Source organism: Dipodomys spectabilis, unplaced genomic scaffold (assembly GCF_019054845.1).
Source record: "Dipodomys spectabilis isolate Male_0828 unplaced genomic scaffold, ASM1905484v1 ptg000860l, whole genome shotgun sequence".
Taxonomy (NCBI): domain Eukaryota; kingdom Metazoa; phylum Chordata; class Mammalia; order Rodentia; family Heteromyidae; genus Dipodomys; species Dipodomys spectabilis.
This window is the reverse complement of record NW_024871537.1, coordinates 674-7,500: the sequence shown is the minus strand read 5'-3', so window position 1 is coordinate 7,500 and position 6,827 is coordinate 674. Positions and strand designations below refer to the sequence as shown.

The 6,827-nt window shown below is 63.4% G+C and overlaps 1 long non-coding RNA gene across 1 annotated transcript; it reads right to left on the bottom strand.

Annotated features, from left to right (window-relative positions):
- Positions 1-3,391: 3,391 nt before the first annotated feature.
- Positions 3,392-6,374, bottom strand: LOC122102755. Its single transcript, XR_006146565.1, has 2 exons — positions 6,273-6,374; positions 3,392-4,468 (listed from the first exon to the last, which is right to left on the bottom strand). It is a non-coding gene; the product is annotated as an uncharacterized LOC122102755 (long non-coding RNA).
- Between the last annotated feature and the right edge of the window lie 453 nt (positions 6,375-6,827).

Here is a 6,827-nt window from a genome sequence, read left to right as displayed (position 1 = left end):
GGGGGACTCGAAACCACCGACCGAAGATGGGGGACTAGAAACCACCAAACACTGGGGGGGAACTAGAAACCACCAACGTGGGGGAACTAGAAACCACCAATCTAAGTTGGGGGAACTAGAAACCACCAAAGATTGGGGGAACTAGAAACTACCAACCAAACTGGGGGGATTAGAAACCACCAATCTAACTGGGGGGAACTAGAAACCACCAAAGAGGATGGGGGGACTAGAAACCACCAACCAAAGATGATGGGGGAACTAGAAACCACCAAAAAGGGGGGGAACTAGAAACCACCAACATGGGGAAAAGAAGTAGAAACCAACAAACTGGGGGAACTAGAAACCACCAAGATGGGGGGACTAGAAACCACCAATCTAAGGGGGGGAAACTAGAAACCACCAAGATGGGGAAAAGGGGGGACTACAAACCACCAAAGATGGGGGGAACTAGAAACCACCAACAAGGAGGGGAACTAGAAACCACCAAACTAAGGGGGGAAGTAGAAACCACCAAGATGGGGAAAAGGGGGGACTAGAAAGATGGGGGGACTAGAAACCACCAACCAAAGATGGGGGAACTAGAAACCACCAAACACTGGGGGGGAATAGAAACTGCCAAAGTGGGGGAACTAGAAACCACCAATCTAAGTGGGGGGAACTAGAAACCACCAAGATGGGGAAAAGGGGGGACTAGAAACCACCAACCAAACTGGGGGGACTAGAAACCACCAAGATGGGGGGGACTAGAAACCACCAATCTAAGTGGGGGAACTAGAAACCACCAAAGATTGGGGGAACTAGAAACTACCAACCAAACTGGGGGGACTAGAAACCACCAATCTAACTGGGGGGAACTAGAAACCACCAATCTAAGTGGGAGGAACTAGAAACTACCAACAAGGGGGAACTAGACACCACCAAAGAGGATGGGGGGACTAGAAACCACCAATCTAACTGGGGGAAACTAGAAACCACCAAGATGGGGGAACTAGAAACCACCAAAGAGGATGGGGGGACTAGAAACCCCCAAGTGGGGGCCCGGCCCCCGGCCTCACCCCGCGCCCCTGGGCCGCAGAGCAGCAGCAGCAGCAGCAGCATCTTCCTCCTCCTCCTCTTCCTCGCGCTGACCTGCAGGAGGAGGAGGAGGAGGAGGAGGAAGGCCCGTGGCTTCGCCCCTGCGCGCAGGCCCCGCCCTGGGGGACGCACCCCGCGCTCGGGTGCGGGCCTGTGGCTTCGCCTCTGCGCGTAGGCCCTGCGGGACGCACCCCGCGCGCAGGTCCGGGCTTGTGGCTTCGTCCCTGCGCGCAGGCCCAGCTCTGTGGCTTCTATGCTGCACATAGGCCCAGCTCTGTGGCTTCTATCCTGCGCGTAGGCCGTGTGGGACGCACCCCACGCGCAGGTCCGGGCTTGTGGCTTCGTCCCTGCGCGCAGGCCCCAGCCCCATGGCTTCTATCCAGCGCATAGGCCCAGCTCTGTGGCTTCTATGCTGCGCGCAGGCCCAGCCCCGTGGCTTCGTCCCTGCGCGCAGGCCCAGTCCCATGGCTTCTATCCTGCGCGTAGGCCCAGCTCTGTGGCTTCGCTCCTGGACGTAGGCCGTGTGGGACGCACCCCACGCGCAGGTCCGGGCTTGTGGCTTCGTCCCTGCGCACAGGCCCCAGCCCCATGGCTTCTATCCAGCGCATAGGCCCAGCTCTGTGGCTCCGTCCCTGCGCGCAGGCCCAGTCCCATGGCTTCTATGCTGCACATAGGCCCCAGCCCCATGGCTTCTATCCTGCGCGTAGGCCCAGCTCTGTGGCTTCGCTCCTGGACGTAGGCCCTGTGGGACGCACCCCGCGCTCAGGTCCGGGCCTGTGGCTTCTATCCTGCGCATAGGCCCGGCTCTGTGGCTTCGTCCCTGCGCGCAGGCCCGGCTCTGTGGCTTCTATGCTGCGCATAGGCCCTGTGGGACGCACCCCGCGCTTGGGTGCGGGCCTGTGGCTTCGCCCCTGCGCGTAGGCCGTGTGGGACGCACCCCGCGCTCAGGCCCGGGCCTGTGGCTTCTTCCCCGCGCGCAGGCCCGGGCCTGTGCCCCCAGACGCAGCCACAGCCAGGCTTGGGAGACGAAAGCCCCGGATGTACGAGGTTGCTGGGGGTGGGGGGGGGGGGTGCAGAGGCCCGGATGTGGAGGCCAGGATGTGGAGGCCAGGAAGTGGAGGCCAGGATGGGGAGACTCAGATGTGGAGGCCAGGATGGGGAGGCCAGGATGGGGAGGCCAGGATGGGGAGGCCAGGATGTGGAGGCCAGGATGTGGAGGCCAGGATGTGGAGGCCAGGATGTGGAGGCCAGGAAGTGGAGGCCAGGATGGGGAGGCCAGGATGGGGAGGCCCGGATGTGGAGGCCAGGAAGTGGAGGCCCGGATGGGGAGGCCAGGATGGGGAGGCCAGGAAGTGGAGGCCCGGATGTGGAGGCCCAGATGTGGAGGCCAGGAAGTGGAGGCCCGGATGTGGAGGCCAGGAAGTGGAGGCCAGGATGTGGAGGCCAGGATGGGGAGACTCAGATGTGGAGGCCAGGAAGTGGAGGCCCGGATGTGGAGGCCAGGAAGTGGAGGCCAGGATGTGGAGGCCCGGATGTGGAGGCCAGGATGGGGAGGCCAGGAAGTGGAGGCCCGGATGTGGAGGCCCAGATGTGGAGGCCAGGAAGTGGAGGCCCGGATGTGGAGGCCCGGATGTGGAGGCCAGGAAGTGGAGGCCAGGATGGGGAGGCCAGGATGTGGAGGCCAGGATGGGGAGGCCAGGATGTGGAGGCCCGGATGTGGAGGCCAGGATGTGGAGGCCAGGATGGGGAGGCCAGGATGTGGAGGCCAGGATGGGGAGGCCAGGATGTGGAGGCCAGGATGTAGAGACCCGGATGTGGAGGCCAGGGTGTGGAGGCCCGGATGTGGAGGCCAGGAAGTGGAGGCCAGGATGTGGAGGCCGGGATGTGGAGGCCAGGATGGGGAGGCCGGGATGTGGAGGCCAGGATGTGGAGGCCGGGATGTGGAGGCCAGGATGGGGAGGCCGGGATGTGGAGGCCAGGATGTGGAGGCCGGGATGTGGAGGCCGGGATGTGGAGGCCAGGATGTGGAGGCCAGGATGGGGAGGCCAGGATGTGGAGGCCCGGATGTGGATGCCCGGATGTGGAGGCCAGGAAGTGGAGGCCCGGATGTGGACCTGTGCCTCAGTTTCCCCAACCTGTCCCTGTGACCCCTGACCTCCCTGGACAGACGGACAGATGGGGGTGGGGGGATGGGACGGATGGGCAGAGAGAAGGTTCTAGAAACTCCACCACCCCGTGACCCCCCCCCCCACAGCTTGACCCCTGACCCCCCCCACCCCGCCCCTCCCCACAGTGAACAAAGGAGCCGAGGCGGAGGTCAGAGGTCAAGCCACTTTTATGGTTATACCAAAAGGCGAGAGCTGGAGGCCGAGGGGGGAGGCCTGGGAGCGGAGGCCCAGGCCTAGGGTGGAGGCCGAAGCCTGAGGCCTGGGATTGGAGGCTGAAGCCTGAGGCCTAATGTGGAGGGTGAAGCCTGAGGCCTAGAGTGGAGGCTGAGGCCTGGGATTGGAGGCCGAGGCCTAGGATGGAGGCTGAAGCCTGAGGCCTGGGATTGGAGGCTGAAGCCTGAGGCCTAATGTGGAGGCTGAAGCCTGAGGCCTGGGATTGGAGGCTGAAGCCTGAGGCCTAATGTGGAGGCTGAAGCCTGAGGCCTGTGATTGGAGGCCCAGGCCTAGGGTGGAGGCCGAAGCCTGAGGCCTAGGATGGAGGCTGAAGCCTGAGGCCTGTGATTGGAGGCCGAGGCTTGAGGCTTAGAGTGGAGGCTGAAGCCTGAGGCCTAGAGTGGAGGCTGAAGCCTGAGGCCTAGAGTGGAGGCTGAAGCCTGAGGCCTGTGATTGGAGGCCCAGGCCTAGAGTGGAGGCTGAAGCCTGAGGCCTGGGATTGGAGGCCGAAGCCTGAGGCCTGGGATTGGAGGCTGAGGCCTAAAATGGAGGCTGAGGCCTAGGGTGGAGGCTGAGGCCTGAGGCCTAGGATTGGAGGCTGAAGCCTGAGGCCTAGAGTGGAGGCTGAAGCCTGAGGCCTGGTATTGGAGGCCCAGGCCTAGGTTGGAGGCCGAAGCCTGAGGCCTGGTATTGGAGGCTGAAGCCTGAGGCCTGTGATTGGAGGCCGAGGCTTGAGGCCTAGAATGGAGGCTGAGGCCTGGGACTGAAGGCCGAGGCCTAATGTGGAGGCTGAGGCCTGAGGCCTAGGGTGGAGGCTGAAGCCTGAGGCCTGGGATTGGAGGCCGAGGCCCCGGTGGAGGCCGACACGTTGGAGGCCCAGGATTCGAGGCCCAGTTGTTGGGATGAAACCAAAGCCAGGTGGTGGGTGGAGGGGGTCAGGTCGGGGGTCGCAGGTCAGGAGGGGTCAGAGGTCACAGGCGGAGGCCGTGACCCTCAGACCTGGGCCGACGCATCTGGAAAAAGGGGGGGGAGGAAGGGGGGGGGAGGAGGAGGGAGGTCAGGACGGACGGACGGACAGACCTGGAGCCAAGCGGGCGTTAGCGGAGGCCGAGGCGCGTTAGTGCGGGCGCGTGGCATCATGGGAGCGGCCGCAGGCGCTGGCGGGAGCAGGAGGAGGCCGGGGCGCGGAGGCCTGGGGGGGGAGGCCGGGCGGGTGAGGCGCAGACACGGCAGTTTCAAGGCTCCCCAAACCCCAGGTGACAGTTTCAAGGCTCCCCCACTGGAGGTGAGAGTTTCTAGGCTCCCCATGCAACCCCAGGAATGAGTTTCAAGGCGCCCCAACCCCCAGGTGAGGGTTTCCAGGCTCCCCATGCAACCCAGGAATGAGTTTCCAGGCTCCCCAAACCGCAGGTGAGAGTTTCAAGGCTCCCCATGCAACCCCAGGAATGAGTTTCAAGGCTCCCCAACTCCCAAGTGAGACTTTCAAGGCCCTCTCCCATCCCAAATGAGAGTTTCCAGGCCCCCCAGAGCCCTTCATGAGGGTTTCCAGGCGCCCCAAACCCTCCAATGAGAGTTTCCAGGCCCCCTTCTATCCCAAATGAGAGTTTCCAGGCCCCCCAGAGCCCTTCATGAGGGTTTCCAGGCCCCCCAACCCCGCCAATGGGAGTTCCCAGGCCCCCTTTTATCCGTAATGAGAATTTCCAGGCCCCCCAACCCTTCCAACGACCGTTTCCAGGCCCCCCAAAGCCCCTAATGAGAGTTTCAAGCCCCCCCCAAACCCACCAATGAGAGTTTCCAGGCCCCCTTCTATCCCCAATGAGAGTTTCCAGGCTCCCCTTTCATCCCAAGTGAGAGTTTGAAGGCCCCCCTGAGCCCCTAATGAGAGTTTCAAGGCTCCCCAGAGCCAGTAATGAGAGTTTCCAGGCCCCCCAACCTTCTCTAATGACCGTTTCCAGGCCCCCCAACCCCTCCCATTGAGGGTTTCCAGGCCCCCCAAGCCCTCCAATGAGACTTTCCAGGCTCCCCTTTCATCCCAAATGAGAGTTTGAAGGCACCCCAGAACCCTTCATGAGAGTTTCCAGGCCCCCCAAGCCCTCCAATGGGAGTTTCCAGGCCCCCCTTCATCCCCAGATGACCGTTTCAAGGCCCCCCAAAGCCCCTAATGAGAGTTTCAAGGCCCCCCCTTCATCCCCAGATGACCGTTTCAAGGCCCCCCAGAGCCCCTAATGAGAGTTTCAAGGCCCCCCAACCCCACCAATGAGAGTTTCCAGGCTCCCCTTTCATCCCAAATGAGAGTTTGAAGGCCCCCCTGAGCCCCTAATGAGGGTTTCAAGGCTCCCCAGAGCCAGTAATGAGAGTTTCCAGGCCCCTCGAATCTTCTCTAATGACCGTTTCCAGGCCCCCCAACCCTCCCATTGAGGGTTTCCCGGTCCCCCAAGCCCTCCAATGAGACTTTCCAGGCTCCCCTTTCATCCCAAATGAGAGTTTCCAGGCCCCCCAGAGCCCTTCATGAGAGTTTCCAGGCCCCCCTCCATCCCCAGATGACCGTTTCAAGGCCCCCCAGAGCCCCCTAATGAGAGTTTCAAGGCCCCCCAACCTTCTCTAATGACCGTTTCCAGGCCCCCCAACCCCTCCCATTGAGGGTTTCCAGGCCCCCCACCCACCCCAGATGACAGTTTCAAGGCCCCCACCCACCCCATGAGAGTTTCCAGGCCCCCTTCTATCCCAAATGAGAGTTTCCAGGCCCCCCAGAGCCCTTCATGAGAGTTTCCAGGCCCCCCAACCCCACCAACGACCGTTTCCAGGCCCCCCGCTCACCGCGCTGCTGGAAGCACAGCTTCTTCTTCTGGAAGGCGACGAAGCTGGAGACGGCGCCGGCCACGGCCACCAGCACGGCGCCCACCACCCCGGGCACCACGCCCTGCGCGGGCCCTGCGGGGGTCAGGGGTCGGGGGGGGGGTCAGGGGTCAGCGCCAGGGCGCAGCGCGCAGGTGCGCATGCGCGCAGCCCAGACACAGAGACAGGCCCCCCCACCGCGCATGCGCGCAGCCCAGAGACAGACACAGGCCCCCCACCGCGCATGCGCGCAGCCCAGACCCAGACACACACCCCCCACCGCGCATGCGCGCAGCGCAGAGACAGACCCAGACCCCGCACCGCGCATGCGCGCACTCAGTCCCCACACACACCCCCCCCTCCCCACCCCGCGCATGCGCAGCGCGCAGGCCGGCCCTCAGACGCGCGCCTGCGCACTTCGCGACCCTCCGCCCCGCGCATGCGCAGCGCGTTCTACCCAGTCTGACGCATGCGCAGGGCACTGCGCTCAGGGTTACTCGAGCTGACGCATGCGCGGTACTTTCTCCTCGCTCCCAC